The sequence below is a fragment of the Mus musculus genome, chromosome 4 (genome assembly GCF_000001635.26).
Source record: "Mus musculus strain C57BL/6J chromosome 4, GRCm38.p6 C57BL/6J".
Lineage (NCBI taxonomy): Eukaryota > Metazoa > Chordata > Mammalia > Rodentia > Muridae > Mus > Mus musculus.
Window position 1 is genome coordinate 55,619,849 of NC_000070.6, and position 19,648 is coordinate 55,639,496.

General features: G+C 45.1%; 1 long non-coding RNA gene across 3 annotated transcripts in view; it reads left to right on the top strand.

The window, feature by feature from the left end:
- Positions 1 to 19,341, top strand: part of Gm12506 — a 106,480-nt gene extending 87,139 nt beyond the window's left edge. For all 3 annotated transcript variants that reach the window (XR_390584.4, XR_390585.4, XR_881290.2), the window contains exon 5: positions 16,996 to 19,341. This is a non-coding gene — a long non-coding RNA (predicted gene 12506). The remainder of the gene's footprint in view (positions 1 to 16,995) is intronic.
- Positions 19,342 to 19,648: the final 307 nt, after the last annotated feature.

Here is a 19,648-nt window from a genome sequence, read left to right on the forward strand (position 1 = left end):
AGACCTGAGGCAGGCACTTCTTTTTCAGGAGGAGGTACTAAGACAGAATCTATTCTGTAGCCCAGGTGGGCCTTGAACTTGTGATTCTCCTATGTCAGCTTCCTGAGTGGGTTAAAGGCACATAGCACCACACCCGGCTACTGAACAGGGAGCTTCTAACTTGAGGCTCCTATTTGACCTTCAAACTATTCAGAAGGCTTGGCATGATTCCTACAGCCTCAATAGTCTAGAATGTTCTATTCTGAGTCAGCATGTTGCCCAATTCCATGTCACCTACTTACTGTTAAATCAACTTGTAAGGAAATAAAAAGTGCTATATTAAAAAAAAAAACCCCAAGCCCGGATCTACCTGCTTTCCACATCGCTTGTTTGATTTTGTACCTCCCTTCCTGTAGTTCTCCATGTGTACTCAGGTTTCCACTGTAGGCATGCATTCATTTCTAAATATTGGTACAATCCGTGCAATGCGTTGTTCATCTTTTATCAACTGACATTGTTTTCAGACATTTCTCCAAAACTTGATAATTGTATTTTTCTCCAATTACAAATGCCCCAAGTAGAGACACCACTGTTAATTTGCTTATGGGTCTCTATTTTTACCCTGCAGTGTCTATTTCTAGTTATATTATTATAATTATTTTATTATCTAAGTTTTAATGGGAACATGCAAGTTATGCAGATTTGTGGAGTACCACATGACTTTTCTCTCCCTCCCTCTCTCCTTCATCCCTCTCTCCATTCCTGGATCTCATTTAGCTCAGGTTGTCCTTGAACTTACTATGAGTCTGAGCATGACCTTGAGCTCTGGATCCTCTACCTCCCAAGTGATGAAATCATAGTCATGGACCACTATACCTGGCTGTTGTTTGCTTTTGAGACAAGATGTCTTTGTGTAGCTCAAGCTTAGTCTCAAACTTGTGATCCTTTTGCCTTAGACTCCTGAGTGCTGGGATTTATAGGTGTGTACCCCACACCTGACTCTACGTGATGTTACTGCATACACATGCACCATTGGGTAAACATGCCTATTTCTTCAAACTATTATCAGTTCTTTGTAGGGAAAGCATTTCTTTAACACATTCTTGCCAAGTACCTGTATGTGCCAAGCTGTATTCGGTGAAAGGAGATTGGCACAGGGCCCTAGCTTCCTCAAGTGTACACTTCTCGGGGAGAGACCAAAATGACACAGATGTGAAAAATAATCATGGGCGGGCTGGAGAGATGGCTCAGTGATTAAGAGCATTGACTGCTCTTCCTGAGGTCCCAAGTTCAGTTCTCCCAATCCTCATGACAGCTCACAACTGTCTGCAACTCCAGTTTTAGAAGACCTCAACTCCAATGCTTTATGGCAAATTGATGTCACCCATATTCCCCACATACACATCGTGGGCTATGACCATGTCATACAAAGATGGAATGGGAAGGAAGGTAAATAGGGAACTCACTGATCTATTTCCTGGAAGTCATTTGTACACAGGAGCTTATGAGCTGAGAGATAGAAGGTGAGGATAATTCAGGCCTTTAGAGGGATCTAAACCAGCGAAGACACATACATTAAGGCATGGGTGTGTCACACCCCAAGCCAGCTAGAGATCTGTATGGACCATGTATGAAGACCAAGCATGCTAGAGCAAGCATTTGCTTCCCCCCTCTGGGTTCTGCTCAGAGATGCTCAGACTCTCCTCTCTACCCTTCCACCCCCGTTTTAGCTCCCTGATTGGTTTTTCTCTATTCTTGGTCCTCTTCTTGTCACCCAGCTGCCAGCACGTCTGAAGTCTTTGTCATAGAAACAGTGTCTTTAGTTTGGTGGAGAAAAGGGAGAAAAAGGAGAGATTTAATCATTCACGAAGATGAAAACTCCAGGGACAGCTAGAAGAAGGGTTTACACAGGAGCCGGAGGTCACCTCAACTCTGCTTGGCCATCAGCTGGCTCTGTTCTTGTGCACGGCTCCTCCTTGTAGTCTACACCTCCATTAACAGTTGCAGGCGAGATCTTGTTTGTTGACCTGATCAAGTGTGTGGACAGCCCAGGCACAAGAGGACTTGCTATCATGAATGGTTGGGATCGTGGGGGTGGGTGGGAGCAGGTGGGGATTGATTAACTAAGCATAGATTAGTGTCCCATCTCTGTCCTGGGAAGAGGAATCAATACTAATCAAGCCTCATGTCTAAAAAAAAGGTTATTCTGCTGCTAAAGAAGGAGGGAGAATGCTGTACTGGCAGAACATAAAGCGATGTGCACCTTTAGACAGTTAACCTCCATATCTACTGTGTCTTCCCTCTCGCATCTTTCTTTTCTGTCCTGAATCCTTCCTAGTCTAGCCACATGTTCCTTTTTTTGGCCTGGATGGCACTTCCTCTTCCCACCCTTCAGCTCCTGAAAGACCCCCTTTCGGAAGCTCCCCTGGCTGTCCAGCCGAATGGCCCTCACCAATAACTTCTACTCCACCCCCTGCCTATTTCTTCATAGCATTACTATAATCTATACTTATCTTAGGTGTCTCTTAATTTACCTTCATTCTTTCCTACTGGTTTGTAAGCCTGTGGGGGGGTTGGAGACCGTGTCTAGCATGTCCCATGCTTTTTCTCCCTAGTGTGTCACACATAGTTTGCAACATGACAGATGCTCATCAAATATGTATGGAGTAAAGAATGAGTGGTTGGATGTTAGTGTTTCCCTTCTTTAGGGGTTGTAATAACTCCCTGGGTTGCATCCAAAGCCACATGCACCTTGTTTATTAGGTGAGTTTTATTTGGCAAATGTTCACTAAGTAACTGCCTTGTCACAGCCCCAGTAGTGAATGATCAGGGTAAATTTAGACCAGGGGGTTTTCAGCCCACAGACCTGGAGTCTCCAGAGATCAACCTGACTTCAGTTTGTTTCTTTCTGTCTTGAACAAGCCAGGGGAGAGCTCTTTCCGTGCTCTGTGTTCTTTTATAGCACACTTCCCTCCCGGGGGATGGGAGAACAGCGAGACTTGGAAGTGAGTGGCATGTGGCTTGGCTCTGGGACCTTCAGGGTCTTTGCCAATGTCACCTTGCCTTGTTGTTGCCAGTAGAATACTCAGCTCTCTGCTGGCTAGGATTCCAAGGCACATCCACTTTGGACTCTCCTCTCTCTCTCTCTCTCTCTCTCTCGCATGTCCTGTTGCTAGTCTTTCTTCCATTGTTATAGAGATGAATGTGTCTGCAGAGTGGGATAGCACCCAAGGCTTGCAAGTGCTAGGCAAGGGGTCTAGAAACTTCTGAACGCTACCTCATGCTCTGTATCATTATTTAGTAGTCAGATCTACAAGTCGATATGATATCCACAAGTGTCAGGATGTTCTAGCCCCAGGGTTAGACTCTGGGTTATGGTGTGAAGATCTCGTCTGAGGCTTCATCAGTGTTGATGTGAGCATAGTCAGGGGAGCAGGGACCCAGGTGAAAAAACCTCTACCTCACTGATTTCAGGTCTTCTCAGTTTATTGTTTATTTACAAGGTGGTGAGGGTCTGGCCTTCAGTGATAATTGTGTGTGTGAGGAACTGGCAGATCATCAACTGTAATTTTTTTTTCAATTAAAAAATTAAAATGTCCTTCAAAGGCCCAGAATTGAAAACACCAGGCATGGAACGCACTAAGCTTCTCACTTGGTCTGGACACAATGGCTAACTTCCTCTTTCCTTCTCCCCAGAGGCCCAGGGTGTTGGGCAACTGCAGGCCAGCCCATTTGACTCTTCCTCATTTGACTAGGCCTAGGGCCGAGAGAGAAGCCTTCTTCCAGGGCCTCCGTGTGAGGAAACTGTGTCCTGTCCTTGATTTCATCATTGTGTGAAGGAAAGGACTCCTCCAAGTATAGTATTGTTCTCTCTCTCTCTTTTTAAATAGTGAAAGGAATTGAACCTTAGGCCTCATGGAAGAGAGGCATGTGCTCTACCACTAAGCGATAGATCTAGCCCTTATCTCTGCTCTTTTGTATACCTCTGTCTGTTCTCGGTCGGTGTAGGCCTCATCTTGTGGTTCAAAATTCAAGAGGCTTTTTTTGTTTGTTTGTTTGTTTGTTTTTGTTTTGTTTTTAAGTCAGGGGCCCTGTTAAATGTCTGGTGAAGACTTGATTGCCTCACTAGCAAAAGGGAGTCCGTGAAGCCACGTGGATGCTTAGTAAATCTCTCTTTAAATCTTTCAAAGCTTTCTATTGTTGTTGAGTGTGTACTCATGCGTGTGGGTGTGAATGTACACATGCCCCGTGCTCATGTAAAGGTCAGAGACCAACTTTCCTTTTACTGTGGGTTCTGGGGATCAAACTCAGGCTGTCAGGCTTGACCTGTTAAGCCATCTCCCTCTCAACACTGCCTCTTGTTTTTTTTTTTTTAAAGGGAAGTATTAGGGCTTACACTTAGAGCCTGATGGATGTGATCTCTATCACTGAGGTACAGCCCCAGCCCCGTAATTATCCTACTAGGGGTGTTTGTTCCATCTCCAAACCTCTCTGAAATCTACATACTGAGGTATTGGTGGGGATGATGATAATGATGATGATGGTGATGACAATGACAGTTTCCTCCTTAGACTGAGCTGTACAGTCAAAGGCAACGAATGCTTTTTTTTTTTTTTACCTCAGCCCTGCCCTTGCCACTCCACTCAATTTTTGAGTACATACTTTGTTTCTTGAGTACACTGCAGACACCTCTCATTTTGCCTCAGGGTGGATGTGCAGCTTTGGACCTTTGGCTCCTGCCGCCATCTTTCTTTTGTTCCTGGCCTGCCATATTTCCCAGCATATCTAGGTTATTCCACCTTAGTCCTTGGCATTATTTGCATGCTTGCCTCGGACTCCAGCTTGTTGGTTTCTGGCAGAACTGATAGACTTCTCGAGTCTCCAGACTGCCTTCTGGCCTTCAGTCCCCGGCCTGGAGTGTTGAGTTGGCTCACCCTGGACTTGGATGTCTCTTGCGGCCCAAACTTGACCGTGTACTTAGTAGTTTGTTTGACCTGGCTAGGCCACACGAGGGGTACCTTGTTCCTCTGCGGATCCCTCTTCCTGAAAGCACAGAGTGATTGATCCCCCTCTCCCTCCTGACAGGTGTCCGGTATATGAGTTGCCTGGGCTTCAGCAGTAAAACAATTTTCTGTGCTATAAACACAGAGCTCACCTGCGAAGGTCAGTGTGCTCAGGGGTGTAGCTGGCAAACACAGCAGCCATTTACAATGGAGCACACCGGATCATAAATTATTTCACAGATAGCACTAGCCCCTTATTTACGGAGGAACTGGGGGAAGGGAAGACTACACACCTACTTCGTATGGTGAGAAAATGAAATTCTGTTTTTTACCCATGGACTTCCTATCATTCTCCCGATAAATTACTTCTTTCTTACCTGCCATTTAACATTGGTTTTTTTTTTTCCCTTTTGGTCGATAGGCCTACGCTGTTTCTTTCCTTCTCTTCCTTCCTTCCTTCCTTCCTTCCTTCCTTCCTTCCTTCCTTCCTTCCTTCCTTCCTTCCTTCCTTCCTTCCTTCCTTCCTTCCTTCCTTTCTTTCTTTCTTTCTTTCTTTCTTTCTTTCTTTCTTTCTTTCTTTCTCATTTGTCAGAATTCTGAACTTTGAGAGGAACTTCTTTGGTCTACATTGTCTGTGTGGAGAGTGTCTCCTAGACTAAGGCCCTGTCACTGAAGGTTAGTGAGTTTAGGAACTTACAGACATGGGTTATTTTTGTAAGAACTGCCTATACGCCCTCTTGTTTCTTACTTGGCTGATTTGAGAAAGAGTCTATCCTGGCACTCACTGGCTAGCCTGGCTATGTAACCCAGGCCTCAGATTTGTCATCCTCCTGCCTCAGCCTCCTGAGTGCTGTGACTACAGAGATGTGCTACCATGACTGGCTTCATGTGCTCTCTTCTGGTATTTGAGGGTTTCTGAGAGAGAGAGAGAGAGAGAGAGAGAGAGAGAGAGAGAGAGAGAGAGAGAGAGAGATCATTTCTGCCACAGGTGAAGACTGTCTTGTCCTATCACTATGAAGAGGTCATTCAGGTACCCCGAGCCCTGGTTTTTTTATGCATGGCTGCCAGGTACTGCATCCTCCCTGTGTTTGCCCTTGAGTTTTGGCCTAGGGCCTTGGAAATGGGATGGAGGAGAATTGGAAATTGCAGGCTGGGGACTTGGATGTTGGGTAGCTGCTGATAATGTATGAGAGAAAGGACAGCGGAGACAGAGGCAGCCAGGGCACAGATCGGAGCCTTGGGTCTGCTCTAGTCTAGCTGCTGTGTTCCCTTGAGTACTTTATTATCTCCTCAGGCCTCAGTTTATTCATTTGTCAGTGGGCCTACCAGAGTCTCCCTTATGGGGAGGTAAAATAAGACCATGTGTAGGAGAGCCACATGAGTTCTGTGTGGAATGTTGGGCCATGTAGACTACATGGGGTGGGGGGCTCAACAAGATTCCCAGGGTCACACAGCAGTTTCTCGTCATCTCCTCATTCTGAGATCTGAATGAGATAGAGACTCCCCAAGGCAAAGGGGGGTTCAGCTCCACAGGAGCTGCTCTGGAACATGGCAGACTCATGAAATGCACGTGCTCCCTGGACTGGCTGACCTACAGAAGCTTACTTTTCATGTCTCTCCTACTTTTATGATGCAAGGAGCTTGGGTTCATTACTTTTCTTGTGGTTTATTTTGGAGAACAGTTTAGGAGTACTTTCTGTCATGGTGTGGAAAGAGTAGTGGCAACTAGATAAGACAGCTGGCCTCACGGTGTCAGCAGGCAGGAAGGACAGCGAGACAAATCCTGACGATCATTTTCTTCACTCTTTTCATGAAGTCTGGGACCCCAGCCCACTGTAATATGCCGCTCACATTTAGGATAGCTTTCCTCACTTCAATGAACCTAACCCAGACTATCCTTGGTACCTATGCCAGAGGCATATCTCTTCAGTAAGCCTAAGTTCTAACAAGTTGACAGCATTAGCCATGGGAGACTACATCTCAGCTATGGTGCTCCTGTGTGTTGGAAATGATGTGACTTGAGGATTCTGAGCAAGATCTTGGCAGAAAGAATGGAGATCACTCACTGTCCTGAAAACACTGGTGGCCCTTTCCAGTTCATCCAACCAGAGCCCTCATGGAAGGTGCCAGTGTCATAAAATACCAGGATGTTTCTGTAGGCATTTGCAATAAAGGACTTTTCCTGACTTTAGTCTAAGAGTTCTTTGCTTAGGGGAGTGTCTTACTTCTTCTAATTCCTGAACAACAACAAAACAACAATGACAACAACAAAACAGATAAGGTTTACTTTCTTCTAGTTGGAACTCCTGTCCGTTTTCAGAAGAGAGAAACTTGCTCTTGCTCTCTTACATTTGATATTTCCCTAAATCCTGCAGCAGCCTCCAGGTATAGGCCGAAGTGGCTGACTCAAGGTGGGTTGACATGGGGACCTGGGGCCCACAGAGGGGAGGCTCATTTGGTCTTTCATCCAGAGCACAGAAGTCCAAGGTTTCCAAACCTGGGACTCTGGCTCTCCAAAGCTCAGGATAACTTTGTTGCCTCAAAGGCTATGGAGAAAGATGATGTAGGAGTTATGATGAAAGATATTGATTGGTGAGGAGAGAGTGGTAGGGGTAGGAAGAGAGAAATGTAGAAAGAAATGCATACATCTTTTGCTTTCTCGAGGCAGCTGAGATTTGCTTATGTGGTGCACAGTAGTGGAACTTACCCTGAAAACCTCAGTGTTTGGTAGTTCATAGAGACTTTGTGGTGATGGTTCCTCCCAGTGTTACATTACTTCTCTCTAGCCACCAATGAGAGCTCAGATGGTTGGATCATGATTTCCCACTCAACTTGATCAAATCAACAACAGTGCGCATTTTTCTTAATCAATCATCTCTATTGGCAATTCTGCAAACTCACATTGCTGCCTGGTAATGAGGAGCTTTTATCTAAGTGGGTCTCCTCAGAACTATGAGGGAGTGAGTGTGTGTGTGTGTGTGTGTGTGTGTGTGTGTGTTTGTGTGTGTGTATGTGTGTTATTGCTATTTCCCCTTTTAAACCAAGTGCAATGTGCCCAAGGTCTAATAGTTGATAATGATGAGGTCAGAGGTAGAGATACTTGCCAGATTACAGCATCCCTCTGTTGCCATAGTCCTGCTTTTTGGAGAAATATTCTCAAAGTTAATCATCACAGTCACCTTAGAAACTCAGGTTCTCGCTTGATTATTGGTTGGATGGCTTTTTGAATGAAGGTTTAACTGTGTAGCCCTGGCTGGCCTGGAACTTGGTATCAGACCAGGCTCCTGCATCTACCTCTTCAGTGCTGGGATTGCAGGCATGTGACCCTTCCACAGTTATTTTATCTAAGTCCTGCCAATCGCATAACTCTTAGCCCTACACTAGGTTGATATATTTTCACTTACTCATTTTTTAAAAGTTAGTATACAAAATACTGGGTTTAATTATGACATTTTAATAGATAAATATCATCAGACTTGTTTCCAATTTGCAACCTCCTGACATGGGCTTAGTAGGCTTCTCTATACGGGAGCGTTTTGATAAGGCAGGTAGGAACGTTTTGATAAATGCCTTGACTAAGACCCCATAGATTCCCAGTGTGTGGTAGCACTTGATCTGAATTTTCTAGATTTGAACTTGTGGTTTTATCCATTCTATTATATTTAAAGAAAAAAGTCTCCATTTCCATTTAACTACCAACCTGTTCCCTCATCTCTCCCTCCATTCATGAATCATCTGCTTATCCATCCACCCACATCACTCATCCATTTACCTTCCATCTACCCACACAGCCATTCATCGATCCATCTATTCATCTGTTTACCTGCTAACCCAGCAATTTATTCATCCATTCACTCACTATTTTATTATATTTTCATCTTATGTACATTGGCGATTTGACCACATGTCTGTGTGAGGGTATACAGGAGTTACAGACAGTCGTGAACCTGCATGTGGGTGCTGGAAATTGAACCTGGGTCCTCTAAAAGATCCAGTGCTCTTAATTGCTGAGCCATCTTTCCAGCCCTCATGCATACATCTATCCATCTACTCATCTGCCCATCTCCTACCTATACACCTAACTCATCCATCCACCTACCTATGCACAAACCCATTCATCCAACTCCCCATCCATCCACCAATGTCCTGTGAGTGACCCAGGCACACATATGCTTTTAGCCAAAACTTCTCAAAGTATGGTATGCCACCATCACGGGCAGCGGCAGCACCTAGGAGCTGCTTAGATACACAGATCTCTTCTCTTTGTATCTCATTCCAGCCGACTCATCACCCACTTATATATCCATCAACCTTCCATCCAATGGATCCATGGACCCTCCCCCATGAACTCATGATAGACCTCCGTCTATGAATTCTGATCTCCTCATCAATGATGTCAATATCCATTTATCCATTACCATATTTATTCTCCAAATCATTTTTCACTAATTTCTTTGTAGCAGGTTTTATGCTAGCTAGTTATGAAAAATATGGCATTTGGTTCTAGGATCCTGTGCTTTATTGACAGAGCAAGACATCAATGACATAATAAGATGGTGAAAGAGTGTGGTGGGAGAAATATGCATGTAGAAGTAGAACAAGCTTGCTCAGTTGGCTTGGGGAGCTGAGATCCTTGTCCCTGCTTGGTAATAATTTGTTCTGAAGTGCATTGCATGCAATTTTCAAAATATTCTCTTAATTCAATGAGGCATCTGCCTCGGTGGCATCCTGTGGGTAGTGGCTGAACAGGAAGTCATCTTCCATGTGAATTAGGCTAATTTGCCGAAAATGAAATGAATAGTTGTATAATCTGGGCTGATAGGAAGTCCAGAGAAGACCAGCCATATTCTCTGCAGAAGTTGCTGAGTTATGGCCCGGACTCCAGCAGGTTATATAAATCATCTTCAGGTGAGAACTAACTGGGGCTCACCCAGCGGGCAGGAGCTGGGCTGCCTCTTCTTATTAGGCTCTGGAGTGCATTTTTATAACTGCCCAGACATGTAGAGATCTCCTATTTTGGAGACCACAGGTCCTAGGAGGTCTCTGGGTGGATGTCAGGGACCTGTGACTCTGAAATTAAAGGCAGACTGCTTTGTAGATATGCATGCGGTGCTCGGGGAGAAGGACTATAATTTTCATCAGTTCCTCAAAATGATCCTTGAGAAAAATAATGTAAAAATAATACAAGGTAGTGATGTGGTTTCTAGTTCTTCCCAGGCAACGTTTTGCTTCATTAAGTCTGGGGTGAGAACCAGATCTCTGATTTTTTTTTTTTGTCTCTTTATAGATTTCCAAGGTGATTTTTAATGCTCACTCAGACCCAGGAACCACTGAACTAGAACACTACTTCTCAACTTTAATGAGCAAATGAAGGCCCTGGGGATCTTGTTAGTGGTCAGATTTTGATTCATCCGGGCTGGAATGAGATACAAAGAGAAGAGATCTGTGTATCTAAGCAGCTCCTAGGTGCTGCCGCTGCCCGTGATGGTGGCATACCATACTTTGAGAAGTTTTGGCTAAAAGCATATGTGTGCCTGGGTCACTCACAGGACATTGGTTAGATTCAGCCACACCCAATTCCTTTGCTTGGGATTGAGGCTAATTACTCAAGCCACTTCCCTTTGGGGTGGGGTTAGGGGGGACAGACACAATTAGAAGGAAGTTAAGAGATTTGCTAGGAAGTGTTGACTACTTCATAGTCCAAAATTCTATTTCCAGGGTCTGTATGGTTAAAAAAAAAATTCGGTGCAGAAAACTGTAGGTAAACATGCTGTGCTTTTTAAAAATAAGTCTGAGGTTAGATAGACTTAGGCATAAATCCTGGTTCTCATACAGATCTTCCATCCATGTATCTACCTGCTAGGAGAATGATTGGCTGACATGTGAATCCATAGGGCTCCATTTTGCATGGCTGACAAGAAGACCCTTGTGAGACTGGGGTTCCTGACCCAACAAGTACACAACAACAACAACAACAAGAACACCTCAAAACTACGTATAAGAGGAAGTGTATATATTGGCTCCACGTTTGAGGTCTCAGGATCCCTGATGGCTCCCCCCACCCTTAGTGTCTGAGACTGAATTCTTTGAGATAGTGCCCACTTCAGTTAAAACTGTGGAAACACCCTCACAGATATACTCAGAGCTATGTCTCCTAAGTGGTTCTAAATCCAGCCAAGTTGACAATGGAGACTGACCACTGTATCTCTACCATGTTGCTGGCAGGAGAAGAGGAAAAACATTTAGAATCAGGTCTCCATCTGAACTAAAACAGGCTATGATCTGGAATCACACTGCCTAGCCACTCCACTTGCAAAAAAAACAATGTTGGAAAAGGATGGTGAGTGGTTTTGGCTTCTAAGAGCAACAAGAGAAAAGAGATGTAAAAACTGAAAATAGGCCTCTCTCCACAGAGCCTGCAACATCATGTGATCTAGTCAATCTACTGAATCTATTCTAAGGGTCAGTTTCCTCATTTGTAAAATAGGTGACTACTTCCTTCTAGCAATGGTTTGCCAAGTGTGGAGAGTGGTTCCCATACCAGACTCCAGGCATTCACCCAGAAGCTTGGCCCTCTGAGTCAGAGACTCAGCAGCTGTCTTAACAGGCCTTCCAGGTGATGCTGATGAACGCTGAAGCTTGAGAGCCCCAACCTTAGAGATCTCTGGGAAGGCTGGGTAAGGTAATTGCTTATGGTATTGACTCTAAGTGTTTCTAGCTGACAGCCTTTGTGTGTGTGTGTGTGTGTGTGTGTGTGTGTGTGTGTGTGTGTAGCCATCTAAGACAGATTCTTCAAGGATTCTTTAACTAGTAATAGACACTGCTTTTTGTTTTGTTTTTTTGGTTTTTCGAGACAGGGTTTCTCTGTGTAGCCCTGGCTGTCCTGGAACTCACTTTGTAGACCAGGCTGGCCTCGAACTCAGAAATCCACCTGCCTCTGCCTCCTGAGTGCTGGGATTAAAGGTGTGCGCCACCACCACCCGGCTAACACTGCTTTTTGTTGAGTCAAAGCACCGAGCATAAGGCAGTGGAGCTGAAGAAAGTTGGGGAAACTTATATGGATCCCTTGGCTTTTTAGAAATTATAGATTTACTGACATATAATTCACACACCATAAGATCATCCTTGGCAAATTCACACTTCGGTGGTCTTTAGTACATTCACAGAGTTGCACAACCATCACTGAGATCAAATTTCAGAAATTTTTAACAGCCCCTAAGGAAACCTCCTAACCCACCAGCAATCATTCCTCCTTCTTGCCTCCTCCCAACCTCTGGCAACCACTCCTGCACTTGCTGTTTCTAAGGATTTCCTTTATTTATTTATTATTTAATTAAAAAAAAAGCCTGGCTTGTTTACCAGAAGGACTTCCAAGATTAATATTGACATCACTGATGAGGAGATCAGAATTCCTAGATGGAGGTCTATCATGAGTTCATCCTGTGAAAACAAGAACAACAATGATGCTATTGTTTATTGTTGTGAACAAATGTGGTTGTGTTCTCCTGGGTACCAGGGCACTTGCATAGATGATGACACATCTTGTCTGTAAGGTCAGCATCCCTATATGGTCTCTAAGGACTCTGATTCTAAGAGTCTAACTTGTTATTTATGCTTGTTGGGGCCAGTCAGAAATTCTGCTCAGTGCTCTGGGTCCTGACCCATACATGGAGTGAATGTGAGGAGGTGGCAGATATAGGAAAAGATGTTCAAGCTACGAAGGACTCTGAAGCCTTGGATTTAGAAGCTGGAGTTTCCTCTAGAGCACCAGTTCTCAACCTGTGGATCATGACCCCTTTGGGGTTAAACAACCCCTTCTGAGGGTTACCTAAGACTTTCAGGGAAACATGGTTATTTACATTATGATTTATAACAGTAGCAACATTACAGTGAAGTACCAATGAAAATAATTCTATGGTCAGGGGTCACTACATCATGAGGAACTGCATTAAAGGGCCATAGCATTAGCAAGGTGGGGAAGCACTTCTCTGGAGGAAGGATGCATTTACAGGGCTTCAGGGCACAAGCATGCCTGTTGGTGTGCTGTGGGCCAATGCAAGAGAAACCCTGTTGCAGTCTCTCTTAGGGTTTCCATTGCTACGAAGAGACACTTTGACCACAGCAGCTCTTATAAAGGCAAACGTTTAATTGGAACTGGCTTACAGGTTCAGAGATTCAGTCCATTATAAACATGGCAGGAAGCATGGCAGCATCCAGGCAGGCATGGTGCTGGAAGAGTGTGAGGTCTACATTGTGTTCCAAAGGCAAACAGGAGAAGACAACTGTCTTCCAAGCAGCAAGGAGGAGAGTTTCAACGCCCACTCCACAGTGACACACTTCCTCCAACAAGGCCACACCTCCTAATAGTGCCAGTCCTTGTGCCAAGCATATTCAAACCACCACATAGTCAGAGGTCAGATAAAGTGTGGGTGGGTTATACTGGTAGGGAGTGAGCACCCTTTCCCTGGAGTTATGCCTTTGGAATTATGTTTCAAACATTGAGTGGGGAATGGGCTACAAGCAGTCATATGTCTGGCATAATATGATGTCACAGATTTCATGAAGTTCTGACATCACCACGCAAGAAGCATTCATAGAAAATGTTTAACTCTTTCTTACCTCACAGGATAATAGTCTATGGCCAATAAAGAGCATTGAACTACTGACTAATATCCACACCGGTCTACCTAGCATTGGATTTTCTAGTGGAGGGGTTGTGTGAATGGGTGAGAAAAGGTTGAGTATTGGCCAAAGGCAGGAGATGAGGACAGGGCAGGAAATGCTTACCTAGGACTCCCCCATGCGTGGGACATCTGTGTGCTTTGCTCTCAGCAACCCAACTTTCACCCTCTGAGGCAGACTGCAAGTGATGGCTAATACTGTTGTCAGTTTGTCACCTATGGGACAAACATGTCCTGCAGAGGTTTCTAGTTTGAGTTAGTTGAGGCAGGAAGACCCACTGTAAATGTGGGCAGCATCCTTCCCTGGGCTGGGGGCCCTGACTGAATAGGAAGGAGAAGAGGACCTCAGCATCAACACTTATCTCACTGTTCTTCCCGACTGTAGATACGTTGTGAGCAGCTGTCTTATGGTCCTGCTGCCATTTCCCCCTTGGTGGTGGACAGCATTCTCAAACATCGAGTCAAAACAAACTCTTCTTCCCTTAAGTTTTCTTTGTCGGGTTCATAATGACTAGAGTAGTGACTGGTACCCTGGGTCAGGTGTGCTCACAAAATCTCCCCACTGGAGGTCATTGAGTGGGAGATTTTCCCTTGACCCTGGTGCTGCTTTTCTTGCTGACTATGTGGGCTGGATCCAGAAGGTCTCAGAAGAGTGATGGGACATAGGCCACCTGATCTATCTTAAATGCACATCCCAGGCAAGGCTTTAAAGCTTGTCCGGTTGCCACAGGGTGAGTTCCCCCAGAAGATTCCAGCTGCTTTGTCTTCAAGAGATGGAGATTTGAGTCTGACCTAGATTCCCAGACTACACACAGATCTAAAGTGAAGCTCGGCAGTACGAGAGACAGCTTTAGAGACCGTGTGAAGGAATGTGGTGTCTAAGGGATCGGAGAGATAGCTCACTTGGTAAAGTGCTGAGTTTGTAAGCACCAGGACCTGAGTTTGGTTCCCTAATTCATGTGAAAAATCCAACTTTGGTGGTAAACACTTGTAGTCCCAAAGCTGGGAAGGCAGAGATAGGTAAACCTGTGGGCCTCGTGGCCAGCCCAGCCTCATTGTGAGTTGTAGGCCAGTGAGAGACTTTGTCTCAAAAAATAAGGTGGGTAGTACCTGAGGAATGGCACCCAAAGTTGTCATCTGGCCTCTACATTCACTTCCATATACATGTGGAGGTACACACATAAACATGTGATTGCGCGCATGCATGCGCGTGCGCACACACACACACACACACACACACACACACACACAAACACACACACACTTTATTTTTCCTAGAAAAAGCTTGTCTGTTAGGTGGCTGGTGGAATAGAATGAGCATAGGTTTGGTATAGGTGGGTCAGAATCTGAGTACTGGCTTCCCCCGTCTAACTGGGTGGTGCATTAGAATCTAATCTTCCTTTCAGAAAGTTTGGATGTTAGCATTGGGTTTTTGATGTTAAAGCTATAGAATATAGATACAGCGATTATACAGTTATTATGGGGACAGAGGGTTATATTCACTCTTTGTATTATGTTCCGACTCTTAGCAGCACCACTAACAGGGAGTCTTGAAGAAGCACGTCCGACCAGGGGCCCCAGGGTGTGAGTAAAGTTTATGGAGGTCTCCTGGCTATTGTCCACCCGGTGGTGTCTTCTGCAGACAAGTGTTTGGACTGAACTTCACCCTCACACAATGAGGAAATGTGTTTTAAAGGCCTCACTTGTCAAAAAAGAAAGTTATAAAACAGACTTAACAAGGCTTTCAGACACAGTTGGCCTTGGGATTGGCTGCAGTGGAGTGAGTAAGGCTGGAATCCAGGCCTTGATAGCTCTTGCCCTTTCTGCTGCCTGTGTTCCACACCTGGCCTGGCCTGGCCTGGCCTGATTGGGGACTGTGTTTTCTGTCTAGCTGATAAAGTGTTAACAGGCATGGCACCTGCGATTATTGCCTGTTAAATGCACCTTGTGTAAAAGCAGGCTGCTGTACCTTCTGAATGGAAGTGCAGGTTGCCCTTTCGTTTGGCAGTCGATGAGCCTCTCTGGATGGAGACAGACATGCTGGATCCATGTGGAGCACCCCGTACTTGCACTAAATGGGGAGCCCAGGCCCAGAGTGAGCAGGGCATGCTATACATGTTTTCTCATAGTTTTAAAAAGATAAAAATGGCTAGGGATGTTGCTCGTTGGCAGATGACTTGTCTAGCATGCACAAGACCCTGAGTTCAATCCCCAGCAGCCATAAACTGGGTGCAGTGGCACAGGTCTACAATCCCAGCACTTGAGAGGCAGAGGCAAGAGAATTAGTAGTTCAAGACAATCTTAGGCTACATAGCTAGCTTGAGGCCATCCTTGAGTATATGGAACTATCTCTGTCTGTCTGTCTGTCTATGATAAAACCAAAAAAATATGGAAGAATAAATGGACAAGGCCCTTCAGAAATAGTTGAAACAGTTCATGGGGTTTCAGCTGAATGAGACTGTCTTTCCTAGTCTGTCCTTCTTAGACTGTTCTTTCTCTCTCTCTCTCTCTCTCTCTCTCTCTCTCTCTCTCTCTCTCTCTCTCTCCCTCTCCCTCCCCCTCCCTCCCTCCCTCCCTCCCTCCCTCCCTCCCTTCCTCCCTCCCTCCCTCCCTCCCTCCCTTCCTCCCTTCTTCTTTCTTTTCTTTTCTTTTCTTTTCTTTTCTTTTCTTTTCTTTTCTTTTCTTTTCTTTTCTTTTCTTTTCTTTTCTTTTCTTTCTTGTCATAGAGAACACTTAACCTTTCAATTTCAAATAAACATGGTAGTTTCCATGTTATAGAAACATATATCATGGAACATACATTGGAGGTTGCACCACTGTGTGGGAAGCTCACCAGTATTTTTTTCTTAGAGCAAGCACCAGCCATCAAACTCAGCCTGTGACTTCTCAAATGCTTTTGCCCCTGGGCTTCTCTCCTGGCCTCTATGCTGTGTTAAAGATAACTACACTTTGGCTGAGGAGAAGAGCAGCCTCATAACCAGGACCCACCCTTCATGACTATGCAGGAAACCACGGGTCGTTGTCAACTATTGCTGACCACTGCCCGTCTGTGGCCAGCTTCACAGCATTCAAGTCCACTTGTGAGCCCTATGACCCTGCTCTCAATAGGAATGAAGTGTCTAGATGAATTTGTGGTGGGCGGGGGTGGGGTGGGGTGGGGGAGGCGACTCCTTGGGGACTGCCAGGGCCAGGATACACATTTGCCTGCCATGCAGACATTCCTAGGAGCAATCCCTAATCAATCTATTGACTGTTCTTTCACGCCTGCTCCACAGTAAGTTCTCAATAAGTATTTCTTTAAATGAGTGAATCCTTCTCCTGCCTTGTTCTAGGTAAACATGTCCTCATCAGAATAGAGGATACTGCTTCTCCGGGATGGATCTCTCCTTCTCTCGGGCCTGCAAGCCAAGATATAGTTTCCACTGGAGGCAGCATCCCATCAGCCTCACATTGGACGAGCCGACAGAGTTCTTTTGAGGCTACTGGTGTTCAACCACACAGCTAGACTTAGTCCATAGATATACTTGGACTTGGAAACATTGTCACCCTCTTGCATGGATCAAGCTGTTTCTGCACTTTGGCCTTCTAGCCACCTGCCCCTGTTAACTTCAGATAAACCTTGAGAGCATCCTGTAGGACACGTGACCTCACTGAAGGAGAACCAGAGCCCAAAGGAGAAGGGCTGGTGTTGGAAGGCAGTGCTATAGGGACAAGGCAGTAAGGAACTGAGAAGAGGGCACACACATCGGCCTAAAATCACTCGGCCTAAATTCTGGTTATTAAGAATTGGATCCAATTCAGCGATACACACTATCTATATTCCTAACCAGTATTAGTAGCTGGAGAAGCTCCATTTCTCATCTTCACCCCCCACCCCCATCTTCTGGTCAGAAGCAGTCGGGACTGGGATTGGAGGTGATGTAATGTCAGGGGTTCAGGCTTCTTGTGCTGTGTGGCTCTTCTCAAGGTCACCTCACTGTCCAAGATGCTTGCTTGAGGTCCAGCCTCAAGCCACATCCTAGGAGGCAGGAAAAGAGAAAGGCAGAAGCAAGGGAGGGCACACTTGGAACACATTTCCTAGAGTTCTTTACGCCTGTTCTAAATACATCCCGTTGCTTAGAACTTAGTGGCATGGCTAGATATGGCAGCAAGAAAGGCTGTAATCTACTCTGGATGGCAGTAAATTCAGTCAGTATAGGGGGTTCCTGAGAGGAGGGAAGTCCCGGAATGGAGGGCGATTTGTATATGTGAACTCTTTCCTCTGTCCCACTTTAGAGTCACAGGGCCAGGTCCTACTTTTAATTTAATTTTGTCTTTTGCATTTTTCTTTTCTTTTGAGACAACATTTTGCTATGTGGCTCAAGCTGCCCCTCAAACTCACGATCCTCCTGCCTCAGACTCCTGCCTACTGGTATTACCAGCCTCAATTCAAGTCTGTGTGTTTTGTGTCTTTCATTCAGTGCTGAAGCGAGAGCTCAGGACCTCACACACACCAGGGAAGTATTCTACCGTTGAGCTGTGTGCTCAGTCCCCAGTTTAAAGAACTCTGAAAGTGAGTGGCTTGCTCAAGTCAGAGTTTGTAATTAGAGGAGTTGGAATTTGAACTCACATTTGTCTGTCATATCAAACCTGAGGGGTTCACATCATGTGCTTTAAACAATGACTAGTTTGTTTTAATTACATAAAATATTAGGCTTTGGCTCAGTGAGACGGCTCATCAGGTAGAAACACTTACCACCAAGCTGGGTGACCTGAGTTTATCCTTGGAACCTACATAGTGGAAGAAGAGAACCAACTCCTGCAAACTGACTTCCACATGCTCTGTATTATATGTGAGACCCAACATACACATATATATTCACACACACACACACACACACACACACACACACACACACACACACACACACTCACACACACATACACTCACACATACACACATACTACACACACACACACAACTGTAACAAAAATAGGCTTTATGCATGCACATAAGATACTTTGATAATATTCTCTCTACTGCATCAATCCCCTTTTCTCCCCCTACTTCCTTCCTCTGGTCTAGTTCCTGTTCCCCAAATAGCCCCCCTTTTATTTAATAAAGACCTGCCTTTTGACTGAAGTGTGTTTTCCTGTATCTTCTGGTATGCAAGAAGTGTTTGTGCTTAGAGAATACCAGATGATACCATTCACATGCACTTGACCATTGGGCAGGTGTGTGCACAAGTGTGCCTGCCATCTGTCTGCGTGCCAGGCCTCCAGTTACTCGGTTTTCTGTGCATGTCCTATGTTCCCACAGCAGAGCAAATGCTGCCTACATTGTGTCAGGTGAATAAACTGAAGAATGAAGACTAGACCAAGATCATTTGTCACTCTGGGCTTTCTTAAGAGTCTTCTATGTCCCTAGAGTCAGGCCTTTCTGTATGTCCTAGACATACCAGCTGCAGCAAGCAGGCCCTGCTGTGTATCTGCTCTCATCCAGGTAACCTGCTTGACTGTAGGAATCCAAGAGCAGAAGATCCTGTTAAGTTTTAAAGAGTGCACACACTACTGCTGTCTGCACATAACGATTCATAATCCTCATAACCTTTGATGTGAGTTTTGTGGGAGATGATATTCCCATTTTAGAGAGGGGAGATTGACCTAGTTAATAAACAGTGGTGCCAGGAAGCTGGCTTGGCCTGCTAGACTGCAGGGTTTTTTGGTTTTTTTTGTTTTTGTTTTTGTTTTTTGTTTTTTGTTTTTTTTTTTAACCTGGGCATCATTCATCCATTTTTTGTTCAGTCCTTTCAGAGGGGACAAGGACAGGAGCAATTGCTTAGCATTAAGGAAGAGTCAGGAGCTGGGTGAAGGACAGTTAGAAACTTGGTTTGATGGGGTTACATGTTACCCAGGTATTCCCTTTTATCTTCCTGACCCCCAGTATTGGTGCACCCATGTCCCCACTCCCCCGACCCCCAGGCTTCTGTTCATGTTTCTCTTGAA